Below are 15,406 nucleotides of genomic sequence, written 5' to 3' on the forward strand. Positions count from 1 at the left end.
GACGTTTATGAATCCTTGATGGCTATGTGGAAATCCCCCCATACTGACTGAACTATTTGCTGACCCTCGAGCATGCAATTTACCACTGAATAATTCGGGTTTCATCCTGGGAAACCTTCTTCCCCCTCTTCCCTCCTTTACAAACTCTCCTTTCGTTTTTTTTTTTTTTTCTTCTCTCTCTCTGGGCCTGGTGTGTATGGGCTGCTTTGATCTGAGCTTTTTTCTTTTTGTTTTTTATTGATGTTAAAGGTTCTAATATTTTCATATGTTACACAATATTGTTACAAAAAATCAAGCTTTGATTTCCAACATACATGGACAATTGAAATTACAATTAAGTATCTAGTATGCCCTCAGGAGCGGGCAGGAATCAAACATGAAGATTTGAGAGAACTTTGGAACTGCCACACTGATGCAGATGTTATCCTAACTTAATTGTATGGCAAATTACATTCCAAAAGCGGTACATATATCCCTAATTGTATGTTTTTGGTTTATGCATTGTCCATGTATTGTATTTGTGCATCTTTAAATAAAGCTTGTTTGGAAAAAAAAAAAAAAAGTAAATTGGAGAGTTGATTAAAATTAAAGTATTATCTGAATAATGAAAGTTTAATTTATACTAGACTGTCCCTTTAATGAAAGATTTCAAATCACCTACAATTCACCTCTTTGTGAATAGAGCCCTTAGACACTGAACTTTCGGATTTCCTGCTCAACTCTGATGCGTCCCCCAAGGAAAATATGTAAAAGTCAATGACTGGTAGGATATAAAAGTACAAAAATAAAGTGTTCTCATTTTTTTATATGCCACCAATAGTGTAATAATAAAATGTTTTATTAAAAGGGACATTAAACACTTTAAGATGGTAATATAAAATTATAAATCGTTTACATATATATATATATATATATATATATATATATATATATATATATATATATATATATATATATATATATATATATATATATATATATATATATAAACCTCTACTGAATGTTTTCATTATTAATTTTGTCCCATTTTCCTGTAATTCCATTCTAAAATTGTGAGCTTTTTAGTTCCTGTTAGAAATAGAAGTGCAGAACACTGTTATATTCCACACAGCCATTGATTGCAGTAGTGACTTATTTATAACGGTCCCAAATTGTCCACAGCAGAGAAGGTAACCTAAGTTACAACATGGCAGCTCCCATTGTTTTATAAACGCTAAAATTTTACACTTATTTTGTCATTATTTAAACAACTAATGAAACAAAAAAAATACATCTACTTGTTATTCTAACTCTAATCTTTTCTTTAAATGCTTTATTCTATCTAGCATTAAATTAGTGTTTAACCCCTACAAATGTAACAGTGATTACCTTGCAATGAAAAAAAATGCTTTTATTTCTGTACTAATAAAATTGGCCCTATAGTTTATATTATTTCACATTCCACATTTGGCTACAGATGATGGACACAAGTGGAAACTGTCATTGATCCAATCAGCAGCACTACTTTCACAGCTGAGTCATGTGGCTACCGCTGATAATTGGATCAGTGGCGGTTTTCACAGATGTAAAACACACGCTCTACAAATAACCGATAATAATAATAATAGTCTAAAAATTAAATGTTCTAACAAATTAGAGCATTTAATTTTTTAGCCATTGTGGCCCTTTAAATCCTGGTGGTCATTACAATTAGCCAGGTGGTGTGCCTATCAAATAGGTCCTGGGGAGAACACAGCAATCACTCGGCTAGATTACGAGTCTTGCGTTAGCCTTAAAAAGCAGCGTTACGGGGTCCTAACGCTGCCTTTTAACGCCCGCTGGTATTACGAGTCAGGCAGGAAAGCGTCTACCGCTCACTTTTTTCTGCGATTTTAGCTTACCTCAAATCCCCTTACGTCAGTTGCGTATCCTATCTTTTAAAAGGGATTTTCCTAACGCCGGTATTACGATTGCCTGAAAAAGTGAGCCGTAGACCCTCTCCTGGCAAGACTCCTACCGCATTTAAAAGTCAGTAGTTAAAGGGCCACTGTAAGTAAATATTTTCTATGCCTGTTACTAACTAACTACCCCAAATAGGCTTTTTATCAATAGCATTTCATTAACATATCTCTACCGTATATCAGAAATCTTGTCTGCAAATTTAATTGTTTTCCAAACCCACTCCGTGGGTATCCTTTGCTCTGTACCAATCCGTTTACAATACCTAGGTTTCAAAATGGCGCTTTAAACACAAAGTTATTGGTTTAAGTATTTTGAACATGAAGTGCTGAAAATAGTAGGCAGGATAACGTGACATCATCGTCGAATAAAATATATAACTTTTAGAACGTTATGAAACTTCGTTTTGGAGAAAATATAGGTCAGTAGGTTTTAATGAATGTTTATTAACTTTAATATGTTAGTTGTTTAGCTTAAAAATTATAACAGAAAGTAATCCTTTAAGAGTTTTATGGGCTAACGCCGGAACATAAAACTCTTAACTAAAGTGCTAAAAGTACACTAACACCCATAAACTACCTATTAACCCCTAAACCGAGGCCCCCCCCACCCACATCGCAAACACTTAAATAAAATGTTTAACCCCTAATCTGCCGGCCGTACATCGCCGCCACTTTAATAAATATATTAACCCCTAAACCGCCGCACTCCTGCCTCGCAAACACTAGTTAAATTTTATTAACCCCTAATCTGCCGTCCCTAACATCGCCGACACATACCTACATTTATTAACCCCTAATCTTCCGACCCCGTCGCCGCTACTATATTAAATTTATTAACCCCTAAACTAAGTCTAACCCTAAGTCTAACCCCCCCTAACTTAAATATAATTTAAATTAAACTTAATAAATTTAACATATTTAAATAAATTAATCCTATTTAAAACTAAATACTTACCGATAAAAAAAAAAACCTAAGCTAGCTACAATATAACTAATAGTTACATTGTAGCTAGCTTAGGATTTATATTTATTTTACAGGCATCTTTGTATTTATTTTAACTAGGTACAATAGTTATTAAATAGTTATTAACTATTTAATAACTACCTAGCTAAAATAAGTAAAAAATTACCTGTAAAATAAACCCGAACCTAAGTTACAATTACACCTAACACTACACTATAATTAAACTAATTACCTAAACTATCTACAATTAATTACAATTAAATTAAATAAACTAAATTACAGAAAAAAAAGAAGAAATTACAGATATTTTAAACTAATTACACCTAATCTAATCCCCCTAATAAAATAAAAAAGCCCCCCAAAATAATAAAATTCTCTACCCTATACTAAATTACAAATAGCCCTTAAAAGGGCCTTTTGCGGGGCATTGCCCCAAAGTAATCAGCTCTTTCACCTGTAAAAAAAAAATACAATACCCCCCAACATTAAAACCCACCACCCACACACCCTACCCTACTCTGAAACCCACCCAATTCCCCCTTAAAAAATCTAACACTACCCCCTTGAAGATCACCCTACCTTGAGCTGTCTTCATCCAGCCAGGCACAAGTGGTCCTCCAGAGGGTCCAAAGTCTTCGTCCTATCCTGCCAGAAGAGGTCATCCAGACCAGCAGAAGGCTTTATCCAGACGGCATCATCTTTCTTCATCCTTCTGGAGCAGAGCGGGTCCATCTTCAAGACATCCGACGCGGAGCATTCTCTTCATCCGACGATCGACGACTGAATGACTGGTCCTTTAAATTACGTCATCCAAGATGGCGTCCCTTGAATTTCGATTGGCTGATAGAATCCTATCAGCCAATCGGAATTAAGGTAGGAAAAATCCTATTGGCTGATGCAATCAGCCAATAGGATTGACCTTGCATTCTATTGGCTGACTGCATCAGCTAATAGGATTTTTCCTACCTTAATTCCAATTGGCTGATAGGATTCTATCAGCCAATCGGAATTCAAGGGACGCCATCTTGGATAACGTCATTTAAAAGGACCAGTCATTCAGTCGTCGGCCGTCGGATGAAGAGGATGCTCCGCGTCGGATGTCTTGAAGATGGACCCGCTCCGCTCCGGAAGGCCTTCTGCCAGTCTGGATGTCCTCTTCTGGCCGGATAGGATGAAGACTTCGGACTCTCTGGAGGACCACTTGTGCCCGGCTGGGTGAAGATGGCTCAAGGTAGGGTGATCTTCAAGGGGGTAGTGTTAGGTTTTTTAAGGGGGGAATGGGTGGGTTTTAGAGTAGGGTTGGGTGTGTGGGTGGTGGGTTTTAATGTTGGGGGGTATTGTATTTTTTTTTACAGGTGAAAGAGCTGATTACTTTGGGACAATGCCCGGCAAAAGGTCCTTTTAAGGGCTATTTGTAATTTAGTATAGGGTAGGGAATTTTATTATTTTGGGGGGCTTTTTTATTTTATTAGGGGGATTAGATTAGGTGTAATTAGTTTAAAATTCTTGTAATTCTTTTTTTTCTGTAATGTAGTGGGGGGGTTTTCTCATAATTTAGTTTATTTAATTTAATTGTAATTAATTGTATGTAGTTTAGGTAATTAGTTTAATTATAGTGTAGTGTTAGGTGTAATTGTAACTTAGCTTAGGGTTTATTTTACAGGTAATTTTGTACTTATTTTAGCTAGGTAGTTATTAAATAGTTATTAACTATTTAATAACTATTGTACCTAGTTAAAATAAATACAAAGTTGCCTGTAAAATAAATATAAATCCTAAGCTAGCTACAATGTAACTATTAGTTATATTGTAGCTAGCTTAGGGTTTATTTTATCAGTAAGTATTTAGTTTTAAATGGGATTAATTTATTTAATTATGTTAAATTTATTTAGTTTAATTTAAATTATATTTAAGTTGGGGGGGTTAGACTTAGGTTTAGGGGTTAATAAATTTAATATAGTAGCGGCGACGTTGGGGTCGGAAGAATAGGGGTTAATAAATTTAATATAGTTGTGGCGACGTTGGGGGGCAGATTGGGGTTAATAAATATAATGTAGGTGTCGGCGATGTTGGGGGCAGTAGATTAGGGGTTCATAAGTATAATGTAGGTGGAAGCGGTGTCCGGAGCGGCAGATTAGGGGTTAATAATATAATGTAGGTGTCAGCGATAGCGGGGGCTCCAGATTAGGGGTTAATAAGTGTAAGATTAGGGGTGTTTAGACTTGGGGTTCATGTTAGGGTGTTAGGTGCAGACATAACTTTTATTTCCCCATAGAACAATGGACCTGCGTTAGGAGCTGAACGCTGTGAAACAGCGCTTTCTTTTAAAAATGAATAGGGGAAATTACGTTTAAATAATATTTGGCTAATATAATGTTATATAATTCTGCACTATGTGCAGAATTATATAACATTATTTTTAAGGTTTACTGTCCCTTTAAGTGAGCGGTAAGAAAAAAAGGAGCGTTAGCACCGCACAGCCTTACCGACAAAAACTCGTAATCTCGCCGACTGTGTTTAATGTTGCAGGATGAGATACATTTTGGCATACTTAGGCTCTGCCAGCCTTTTTGGATAGAGCAGAACAAGAGCACGGATATGTTCATTTTAATATCCCTTTAATAATCATATTCTATTTAGAAGAACTAGTAACCTTTAGCTTTATGGTTTCCTCTTTTTCTTCTGATTATATCAACTTCCCCTCTGAGTTCAACACTATTAATTACTTTAAAGGGGCAGTAAAGTCAGTGTTTGCAGCAATAATAGTTACAAGCACTACTGGCATAGACACATGCACACTCCTAAGCTCCTTTTAGCCTACATAGGGTTATTTTAAAGAAAGGATATAGAAAGAACAAAACAAATTTGATAATAGAAGTAAATTGGAAAGTTGTTTAAAATTGTATGGTCTACCTGAATCATTAAACTTTAAAGAGACAGTCAAGTCCAAAAAAACTCTCATGATTTAAATAGGGCATGTAATTTTAAACAACTTCCCAATTTACTTTTATCACTAATTTTTGCTTTATTTTCTTGGTATTCTTAGTTGAAAGCTAAACCTAGGAGGTTTGTATGCAAATTTCTTAGACCTTGAAGACTGCCTCTAATCTGAATGCATTTTGACCACTAGATGGCATTAGTTCATGTGTGTCATATAGATAACATTGAGCTCATGCACGTGAAGTGACCTAGGAGTGAGCACTGATTGGCTAAAATGCAAGTCTGTCAAAAGAACTGAAATAAGAGGGCAGTCAGCAGAAGCTTAGATACAAGGTAATTACAGAGGTAAAAAGTGTGTTTCTATAACTGTTGGTTATACAAAACTGAGTAGTAGGTAATAAATTGATTATCTTTCTTTTTAAACAACAAAAATTCTGTTGTCGACTGTCCCTTTAATTTTGACTTTACTGTCCCTTTAACATCAACTATGCAGATATTGCTAAAGTTTTAAAAAGGCAGAACATGTATAAAGGAACTGAAAGATACAGGATTCCAAGTAACATCATCATTATTAACCAATAGTATACCTAATATACTTATACAATACCTAAGTGTTTATTGATTTAGAATTATAAATACAAATTAAATACAATCCAGTGGATATTATTATAACAGAGAAACAAATTCAAATGATTTAAACTATATAAAAAAAAACTATATATTGTGTTTTATATGTATAAAGTAAGGTTCATGTCATGTTAGATCTTGGTTATGCTAAAAGTTAAAAGAGTGAGCACTTGTACTGTAGTTTTATCTAAAACACACACACTACACACTTTAATGGAGAAATTAAGAAATAACTATTTCTCATAACTATTTCACACATGTAAAATGAGTGATATTTAGATTGAAAGTTGCGTTAGAAAAGTTTAACATTTCATCAGCTGAATGTATTCAAACACATTTTCTGCTTGTTTACCTTTCTGTGCTTCAGAGCAGATCAACAAAGCAGTTCCTTCTACTTCCTGGAAAGTAAGAAACTGTATGTGTAAAGTGGGTGTGTGGATTTAGTTTACACTGCCAGGTTCAGCCTATCGTTATTTATGTTACATTTTTACTTGAAATCTTCAATAAAACTGAGATACAGATTGGATCTGTTTATTTTAGTGCTTTTGGTGGTCGTCTCGTCACTCTCAGTCAGTGACAGTCTGGACTCTGCAGACGAGACGTTTGTCTTCATTTAGCCAATATCAATGCAATGAACGTCTCTTCTGCTCTTAAACATTTTAAAAAATGTGAACTTATATATTCTTTACAACTTGCAAATCTGTTGTAGTGGGAAAAGCTTATGCTGATCTGTGTGTGTTTGTGGGGAGGGAGAATGTATTGATTGCTGTAGCTTATTATAACACACAATTATATGATCTGACTAAGGGGTCAGAATTTATATGATTCATTTGCAAAATTGAACAGTTATAAAATTTTATGAAATGTTCACTTTTGCTGCTTTGCATATAACTGTGTTTTAACCCCTGCAAATAGATTAAAAACATAAATCAGCTCCAGAGCAGCAATGCATACCTGGTGAGTCAATGACAAGAAACAAGTGTGTGTAGCCACCAATCACCAGCTAGCTCCCAAGTAGTGTAGCATATATTTTCAAGAAAGGATATCAAGTCAATTTGATAACAGAAGTTAATTTAAAAGTGTCTTAAAATTACTTGATGTGAATTATGAAAGTTTAAATCTGACTTTCCTTTCCATTTCAAAGTGCCATGTACAGTGTCCATTTTAGGACATTGTCAAATGTCATAGTCACATAGCATATTTAGTGCAAATTTCCACATGACAAGTGCCTTTTTCGCATCCAAAATACTTGATATTTTTTAATACAAAAAAATACCACTGTAATAACTGTTCCTTGCATATAATATGCTTTTACGTAGTAGGTTTGCCAGTAGGGTTGCCAGTTGTCCTTCAAAAAAATACTGGACAGTCAGCAGAAAATGGGGGGGGTGCATTGGAAAGAAGCGTGGTAGGCGGTCTTGTGGCCGAACCCATGATTTCACACACCATTGTTTTTTATATATATATATATATATATATATATATATATATATATATATATATATATATATATATATATATATATATAAAATGTAATATATGCACACACCTATATATTGCATTATGTGCGAGTGTGTATATATATATATATATTTATTATTATTATTATACATACACATAATGCAATATATAGGTGTGTACATATATTATGTATGTGTATATATATATATATATATATATATATATACTCAGACAATATATAAGCATTATTTAATAATATAAGTATAATATAATAATTTTGAGACTTGAGAGATTTAAATAAAGATATACAAAGTGTATGTATATATATATATATATATATATAGTATATACACAGTATATACATATATATAAAAATATACTAATTATTTAAACAAAATGAGAGACATACCTTATTGTTTGTATTGTAAGGTAATTGTACTAGGTAGTAGCTAGTGATCATCTCACACACTGACTGACAGCAAGAGACAAAGTGAATGGCTGGCGCTGCAAAGTAATCTCTTACTTGCTGGCGCTGCTGACTGAGTGAATTCACACTCAAATTGACACAGCAGCATATGTAGTACAGTGCAGCCCGCCGGATGGTCTTGCTGTTGTGACGTCACGCGCGTTATCACGTGACATCCGACAGTCTCACAAGGCCACACACTGCAGCGCACATTAGGAAGCAAGCTGTGCCCACGCTAGTAGTCCTGCTCCAGCCTCCAGCTGAGCGAGTAGCAGGCTACTCTAGAAGGGGTGCCTGTGTACTGGAACTTCACATGGGCTGGGGCTGGGTATTAGTAGGTTGAGTACAGCGGACTCCAGCCACAGATGTAAAAAACATTAAAAACACAGCTTAGCTATGTCCGGTTTTTTTAAAGTAATATTACCGGGCGGTAGCCTAATTTACCGGACTGTCCGGTCAAATAACGGACACCTGGCAACCCTATTTGCCAGATCTTGTATATTAGTGTGAGGGTGAGGGAAGTTGTGTGGAACTCGGTATGAAGGAATAGAGACACAGGACAAAGAAAGTATTTTCTTGTGAATAATTTACTGAAGCAAAATTATAAACAACAATATTTTGGAGTAGGGGAAAAGGGAATAGAATACCCAAATTATAATAGGCACAAGCCTCTCAACAAGGAGAGTACAAGCAGGTACTGTTGGTAAGGGTTTGGCTTTCAGGATGCAGAATTGCAGATAGACTTATACAAGAATCACGGAAGAGATGATTAGTTTCAGGAGCAAGGTAAGCATACACAGGTATCACAGCAGAAATGCTTGGCTTCAGGAGCAAGGTAGGCATACACAGGTATCACAGGAGAGATGCTTGGCTTCAGGAGCAAGGCAGGCATACACAGGTATCACAGGAGAGATGCTTGGCTTCAGGAGCAAGGTAGGCATACTCAGGTATCACAGCAGAGATGCTTGGCTTCAGGAGCAAGTTAGGCATACACAGGTATCACAGCAAAGATGCTTGGCTTCAGGAGCAAGGTAGGCATATGCAGGTACCACAGCAGAGATGCTTGGCTTCAGGAGCAAGGTAAGCATACGCAGGTATCACAGCAGAGATGCTTGGGTTCAGGAGCAAGGTAGGCATACGCAGGTATCACAGCAGATATGCTTGGCTTCAGGAGCAAGGTAGGCATACACAGGTATCACAGCAGATATGCTTGGCTTCAGGAGCAAGGTAGACATATGCAGGTATCACAGCAGATATGCTTGGCTTCAGGAGCAAGCTAGGCATATGCAGGTATCACAAAAGAGATGCTTGGGTTCAGGAGTAAGGTAAGCATACACAGGTATCACAGCAGATATGCTTGGCTTCAGGAGCAAGCTAGGCATATGCAGGTATCACAAAAGAGATGCTTGGGTTCAGGAGTAAGGTAAGCATACACAGTTATCACAGCAGATATGCTTGGCTTCAGGAGCATGCTAGGCATACTCAGGTATCACAGCATCAGGTATCACAGCAAAGATGCTTGGCTTCAGGATCAAGGTATGCGAGCCCAATAGACAAAGCACCTCAACACCTTAGTCCTAGTGCACGCTGGAAGGGTTACTGCAGGCACCCAACGATAATCATCAAAATTCCAGAAGAATCCACAGCACCAAGGATATATTCAAAACTTTATTGGAACATCTGGGTCAGGTAAAGCAAATAAAGAAAGACTCACTCTATATATAAAAGTTAACATTTATTGAGTCAATTAAAAAAATGATGACAAACAGCCACCCAGAAGAGAGTGAGAAAGATGCGCAGTACAAGCAGTTTACGCGTTTCGGTGGTATGCCGTATTCATAGCCTGTCTTGTGAATACAATCCCTCACTTAAAAACACATTAAAACTTGCTGATTGGTCAGAAAAAAAGAAAGCATTCTCCCACAAAACACCTGTGGCTTAAAGGACCAGTAAATACAGTAGATTTGCATTTTCAACAAATACAAGATAACAAGACAATACAATAGCATTTACTCTGAATTTCAAACAAGTAGTAGATTTCTTTCTAACAAATTTCAAAGTTATGTATATTTCCACTCCCCTTGTACCACGTGATAGCAATCAGCCAATCACAAATGCATATACGTATAGTCTGTGAATTCTTGCACATGCTCAGTAGGAGCTGGTGACTCAAAAAGTGTAAATATAAAAGACTGCACTTTTTTTTAATGGAAGTAAATTGGAAAGTTGTTTAAAATGACATGCTGTATCCTAATCATGAACATTTAATTTGACCTGAGTGTCCCTTTAAGTGTATTATGTACATCAACAACCCCATAATAATTGAATTGTAAGTATAATCAATATAGAAAAAAAACTAATTGTCAGCAAAATAAGTATGCATAAGAAAGCTAACTCTATATACAATAGTCAATAATGCCATACATATTAGATAAAATCAAATGAAAATCGCATCCAAAGTTAAAAAAGGGTCATTGGTTACTATATTTCTAGAATATTCTAAACCCTTATTCTGAGCTCTACAACTAAATACAGATGTGTTAGTAGATCATGGTGGTAATGACTCAGAAAGTCATTCCCAGTAATTAATAAGATCATATCTGGAGTTCAGACCTTCAGGATATCTCATTTGAAGTCTGAACATCCAGAAAATCTCTCTTTTGGCCAAGAGTTTTTCAACATCTCACCCCCTCCTGGGAACCTTAACTTTCTCAATAGCACACCACTTCAGGGTGTTAAATATTGCCATTGTGTTTTTCAGCAAAATTTTGCACCAGGGGGTGGTTGATTTTCCATTGCCAATAGTAGAGAGATGTTCCCTGATCCTAGAGTTGATTTCTCTGGATGTGAGTCCGATGTATTGAACCCCACATGAATCACATGCTAGCATGGAAATAACTTGGGTAGACATAAACTTCATACATGTTTGAATGGGAAATGTTGCCCCTGTGATCTGAAATATTTCGTTCTATCCAAGTATTCACATGGTCTGCATTTCTGATAACCGCATCCATACATCCTGGTCATCCAAGTGCTGGGGGTACATTTTTCCTGTTTTAATTGAGTGGGAGACAAAATTGATCCCAAAGAAGAACTCTTTCTGGAACTACATCTTAGCCCTTGTTTCACTATATCAGTAAGTTTATCGTCAGCTGCAAGAATGTTAAAATGTTCCCTGATGGTCAGCGTTATCTGTGGAAATTGAGTACTATAATTTGTGACAAAATTGACTCCTGAATTCGTGCGCTTTGGAGGAATCTGATCCCTGTAAGAGAAATAATCTCTTTCTTAGTTCAACTTGTTTTCTAGCCGAAATAATGGTTTTATTAGAGTATACTCTGTCCTTCAATCTACTCACTAGATCATCAGCCTGGGATTCAAAAAAATCATTCTGTGAACAATTTCTTTTTAGGTGAATAAATTCACCCTTAGCTACAGCTGCTGCTGTGTGTTTAGGATGGCAGCTTTTCCCTTGGAGCAAAGAGTTTCCAGCAATAGGCTTCCGATATACTCTCGTGGGCTCCTTGCCCTCTCCAGATCCGATCAGGCATAGGTCTAAATAGTTTATGGTATTAGGATGACTTTCAAAAGTAAAACTGAGTCCAATGTTATTGTTGTTTAAGGGGTCGACAAAAGGTGAAACATTATCTCTTGGTCCTTTCCACACAAAAAAACTGATCATCAATGTACCTGATGTACATTGATACCGCTTTCCTGAAGGGATTCCCATCTCCAAAGATGTGGAAGGTTTCCCACCAACCTAAAAATAGGTTGGCGTATGATGGGGCAAATTTCGCCCCCATCGCAGTTCCACATCTTTGGAGATAGAAAATCCCATGGAATTCAAAAAAATTATGTGTCAATAAGAATTGGGTAATTTTCTAAATGTATTTCTGAAAGTCATCCAAAAATCTGTGAAGTATCGCAAAAAGAAACCTATTGCCTTGATACCCTGTCCATGTGGTATTGACGAGTATAAAGATACTGTGTCCACTGTAACCCAACTATATGTGTCATTCCAGTCCTGATGCTGCAAAATATTTAAAACATGTTTGGTATCTCTAACATAGGATTGCAGAGAGATAACCAAGGGTTGGAGAATAGCATCTAGCCATTGGGATAGGTGCTCTAAAAGAGACCCTATCCCACTGACTATTGGACGGCCCTGAACATTTGTTAAGGATTTATGGGTCTTGGGTAAGTGATGAAAGAGGGGAACTCTAGGATTTTGTACATTTAAATACTTTGCGGTATTCCCATCTAGAAACCCCTCTTCCAACCCTTCATCCAGAATGTGCAAGAGCTCTGACCTATATGCATTTGTAGGATCTCTGGGCAACACCAAGTAGTTGGTATCATTGTTCAATTGTCTAAGGGCTTCTTCGATATAATCAGATTTATTGAGTACCACTGTTGTGCCGCCCTTATCAGAGTTTTTGATCACTAGATTAGTGTTGTCCTGAAGAGATTTGAGAGCAGTTCGTTCTCATTTTGTTAAATTGTATTGTACATGGCTGGGAGTAAATTTAAGGTCTACCAGATCCTTTTCTATCCTATTGAAAAATGTTTCAATAATATTGCCCCTGCTATGTATTGGATAGAATCTTGAGGTAGGCTTAAAAGAAACACCTCTATTCCTATGGCCTTGATCACTAATTGTATTGACATTAAGCTCCTGCAGAGCTATGATATCACATGATTCTTGGAAAGAAAATGTTGTTGTAGTTCCCTGTAGGGTCAGACAGATATTATAAGCAACGTTTCGGGTTAACAACCCTTAATCATGCTATACAGATACACCTGTGTGTGCTCCTTAAATACACGTTTATTAACCAACAATTTTACCTATACCAGAGCATATATACCTTAATATTCTAATACACCATTACACACTGCCACCTAGTGGACAGAAAAATTAAAACGTATATTATCTATATGGTTACATATAAATGAATTACAATGCTCTAGGCTATGCAACAAAGTGTATCAACATTTTTTCAGAAGGACTGCTCTGCATTTAAACACATATTTCTACATCCTATTTGTGTACAACACTTCCATACCTTACCTATGCACAAAAACTGACATATCTTTCTCCTTATTGAGACCTCTAGGGATCATGGGCCTAGATTTGGAGTTTGGCGTTAGCCGTGAAAACCAGCGTTAGAGGCTCCTAACGCTGGTTTTAGGCTAACTCCGGTATTTGGAGTCACTCAAAAAAGGGTCTAACGCTCACTTTTCAGCCGCGACTTTTCCATACCGCAGATCCCCTTACATAAATTGCGTATCCTATCTTTTCAATGGGATTTTTCTAACTCCGGTATTTAGAGTCGTGTCTGAAGTGAGCGTTAGAAATCTAACGACAAAACTCCAGCCGCAGAAAAAAGTCCTGAAGCCAAGCATCTCTGCTGTAATACCTGCATATGCCTACCTTGCTCCTGAAGCCAAGCATCTCTGCTGTGATACCTGCGTATGCCTACCTTGCTCCTGAAGAAAAGCATCTCTGCTGTGATACCTGAGTATGCTTACTTTGCTCCTGAAGCCAAGCATCTCTGCTGTGATACCTGCATATCCCTACCTTGATCCTGAAGCCAAGCATCTCTGCTGTAATACCTGCCTATGCCTACCTTGCTCCTGAAGCCAAGCATCTCTGCTGTGATACCTGAGTATGCCTAGCTTGCTTCTGAAGCCAAGCATATCTGCTGTTATACCTGAGTATGCCTACCTTGCTCCTAAAGCCAAGCATCTCTGCTGTGATACCTGTGTATGCTTACCTTGCGCCTGAAGCTAAGCATCTCTGCTGTGATACCTGCATATGCCTACCTTGCTCCTGAAGCCAAGCATCTCTGCTGTGATACCTGCGTATGCCTACCTTGCTCCTGTCAAGGTATTTGAAATATTATTAAATAATATATAGAAATATATTTAACTTTATCTAATAAATCTGTGGATGTGAACATGGTCTGTAGGACAAAGGATTAGATCTCCCCCACTCCAATTGCACAGGAGACATTCTTGGCTGAAAGGAGAACAAAGGATTATCTCTGGCAGATCTCACACACTCAATATGTTAAATTATGCAATTGTATAATTTAGCAAGGAACTAAAATATAACATAGTTTCAGGATACAGGCAAATATATGGAGACGAAATGTCTGAATTACCCTTTTGGAACTGATCAAAATCATGGAGAGGCAGCTTTTATGCACATGGTGTTAATTTCTAAATCCACATCTGCACTGCTGGCTAAACAGGAAATATGCTGTTTTAAAGACTCTTACAACTCCTCATGGATTGACCCCATGTGGAGCAATAAAGGCCTTGGGAAACACAGACAAATGCTAAGGTGTGACTCTGGAAGTTCACGTAAGCAGACAGCAAATAAACATTTTTTTTTCTCTCTCTGTTTAAATACATGCCCCAGAATGTATTAAATATAGAAATTTGGGAAATTGTCTAATTCTATATTATTATTACATGGGTATTTGCTAAGCTTGGGAGGTAACTGTTTTAGTCAGTCAAAAATGTGTAATAACCTCTGTTTTGCTTATATTTTTCAGACAGATAAATTCAGATATACATAGAAATGATATATATGTTTTGAAAACACAAAAGATCTTACTTAGCCTCTGTGTTTTTAAGAATATAAATAAATACTTATGGACCATACACATATTAATGATTGGATAATCTCTAATAATTATTTCTATTTTTATTGCAGACAACCATTGGTCATGAGCATCAATCTTAGAAAGAGACGGAATGCCGCATGAAATTAATTAAGTCATATCATATAAACATACAAATAAATGTTTATAAAGTTTCACATACATCTTTTAAAATATAGTGAGATGAAAATATGGAAGTTACTTTGATGTGATATGACTATGAGATATATATTTGATGTGATATAACTATGAAATATAAGTTATTTTAATATAATGTTAGATATGTGATGTTTCATATCAAAATGATCAGAAAATTCATTAAGATATAACTTATCCAAAA

At 36.4% G+C, this 15,406-nt stretch overlaps 1 protein-coding gene across 1 annotated transcript in view; it reads right to left on the reverse strand.

Moving 5' to 3' along the window:
- Positions 1-6,866, reverse strand: part of DNASE2 (deoxyribonuclease 2, lysosomal) — a 195,601-nt gene extending 188,735 nt beyond the window's left edge. The window contains exon 1 of the mRNA XM_053717847.1: positions 6,824-6,866. The gene's annotated coding sequence lies outside the window, so the exon portion shown is untranslated. The remainder of the gene's footprint in view (positions 1-6,823) is intronic.
- Positions 6,867-15,406: the final 8,540 nt, after the last annotated feature.

The sequence above is a fragment of the Bombina bombina genome, chromosome 6 (assembly GCF_027579735.1).
Source record: "Bombina bombina isolate aBomBom1 chromosome 6, aBomBom1.pri, whole genome shotgun sequence".
NCBI lineage: Eukaryota > Metazoa > Chordata > Amphibia > Anura > Bombinatoridae > Bombina > Bombina bombina.